Raw genomic sequence first — 2,500 nt, forward strand, 5'->3', positions numbered from 1 at the left:
AAAGGACATCAAATAACAATTTAGACCTACGTTACAATAATACATCCTTACCCAGCATGAGAGAGGGTACAGTTGTCTATAAACATAGCACAGTAGAGATTGTCCATAACAGGAAGAGAAATAATATCAGAAGTTGCATGAATGCAGGGAAAAACATTTCAAAAAAACATTTGTGATACAAAGTAGTTGTGTCGATGGGGGACAGTACCGTACCTGAACCATAGCCACTAGCGTGAGCTGTTACCCTCTGACCTCTTGGAGCTACGCGCTCAGGTTGTCTCTGTCTCTCTCTCAGCACACAGATCATCACAACATCAACCTGTGTTACATCATCATATACAGCACAGTCAGTCAGGTCACATGATGTCTGTCTGCCACAGAGACACAGAGATGTGGACAACGCTTCTGCTTTGGCATTATGATTGACATATTATATTTCATGGCAATAATAAAGCTCTTGGAATTGATTTGGAGGAGACACAGGAGGGTGGATAAAGAGAAGCTAGATCTCCCACTGTCACATCAACAGATCTTCTCCAGAGACCTCCCCTTCACAGCCCTGCTCAGCTGAACCCTTCGATAGAACGAACGCATCTGTAGCTACGGTATTTCTCATCGGTTTTTTATTTTATATAACCCTTATTTTACAAGGTGAATTGCCTTAGAACGTACACTGTGTGTGTGTGTGTACGTGTGTACGTGTGTGTGTACGTGTGTGTGTGTGTGTGTGTACGTGTGTACGTGTGTGTGTGTGTACGTGTGTACGTGTGTGTGTGTGTGTGTGTGTGTGTGTGTGTGTGTGTGTGTGTGTGTGTGTGTGTGTGTGGTCCAGAAACTTAAACTTGGTCCATAAACTTACTCGAACTGTCTGATAAAGAACTGTGTTCATTTAGAAACTAGCTGATGGAGCTATAAGGTCACTTAAACTGTCTAGTAAAGGGGTACGCTCCATTAAGAATTAGCTGACAGTGCTATAGTACGATCTCTCTCGAGCTGTCTGATAAATACAGTGTGTGTGTGTGTGTGTGTGTGTTTCTTTAGTTATTGTATTCAGCCAACAAGTTGTTACTGGTAGAAAGAATGTGTTCTCCAAAAACTCACTTAAACTGGCTGATGATATAATAATCCAATATAATACAACATAATGATATATAATCATATGTAATAATGTAATAATATGTGGGTTTTGGAACGAGAGGACCTGAAAAGATGAGAAAAGATGAGAATAGATGGGTTCCACTAAGGTGACTCCCCAGAGTACCGTGCACATAGCAGTATGTAGCTAAAAAGTGTAGACGCATTAATATAGTTTTTTGTTTATAAAAGTTTCAATGTTTTGATTATGTACTCATGGGGAAAAAAACCATACATGTAAAAAGGGTAGGCGCAATAAGCCATGGCTTCAGCCTACACCTTTTTGGTCCTGGTGTTACGCATTGTGACTGTGTACATTTTTAATATCTGTATTATGAATTGCATAAGTAAAAAAAAAAAAAAAAAAGAAAGGGAACAAAATAAACATTCTCAATCAATAAAAAAAAGCTCTAGTCTTCAGGCGAGGGGAGAGAGACGTACAGCCCACCAGAGCAGCAACACCATCTCAGCAGGAGGCTAACTCACTCTCGCTGGGGCCCGAAATGAGTTAACGTCTGGCCGGCTTTTTTTAGCCACGCGCTACAGGGAGACCTCCATCATTTAACCTGCTTATCAGGTGAGTATGCCCCCTGGATAGACAGAGTAGATGTTCTTACAGGAAGAGCAAAAGGGAAGCGTGACTTTGAGAAAAGGGCGACTTTTAAGAGTTTGGAACTGGAGTCCTACATTATAAAGGAGCTTGGACGATTACAATGCTATAATAGTAGTAGATATATACACTGCATTTAGAAGATAATTTCTATTGGCACCATATTGACAACAAGGATGTACCTGACCATAGGGATTCTAATTAGAATGTGAATAGGAATGTTATTGTTATGGTAACGACGTCTAGTTCCATTTCCAGTGGCGCTGCTTCCGTTGACCCAATCACAATTGTTTAGGAGGTTATACTGAGTTATCTTACAACACAGGCATAGCTAGCATGGAGGAGAAACTCATCTGAAACCTCCCCCACTCATGGTTGAGTGAACCCAGCGTTGACGTCGACCATTACAGCTTGCTCGTCTGAAATGACCTTTAACTCACACAGAGCGGTGAGGTTTACCGTGGAGGGTGAGCCGTGGTGAGACTCTGATTGAGCTGAGACCCTTAAAGAGTTGTAATAATTCAACAAGGGACCTTTTTGCTCTCACATTCAGTAGCTTGTAACTTTAAAATTGGGGATCAGTGACTCTTAAAGCCCAATTTATACTTCTGCGTCGAATTTACGCGCGCCTACACCGTAGCCTACGCAAGGGCTCTCCCAATTTATAGTTCTGCGTTGGTCGGTCTGCGTCGCGTTGGTCGGTGTACTCATAGCGGCATAATAGCAATTTTTTTGTTATGCTTGTTGTAAAGAAAA

At 41.6% G+C, this 2,500-nt stretch overlaps 1 protein-coding gene across 1 annotated transcript in view; it reads right to left on the bottom strand.

The window, feature by feature from the left end:
* Window positions 1-2,500, bottom strand: part of hnrnpll (heterogeneous nuclear ribonucleoprotein L like) — a gene marked incomplete at both ends in the record, with an annotated part of 40,392 nt that overhangs the window by 6,125 nt on the left and 31,767 nt on the right. The gene's annotated exons all lie outside the window — the stretch shown is intronic.

Source organism: Nansenia antarctica (genome assembly GCF_963989245.1).
Source record: "Nansenia antarctica genome assembly, chromosome: 19".
Taxonomy (NCBI): Eukaryota; Metazoa; Chordata; class Actinopteri; order Argentiniformes; family Microstomatidae; genus Nansenia; species Nansenia antarctica.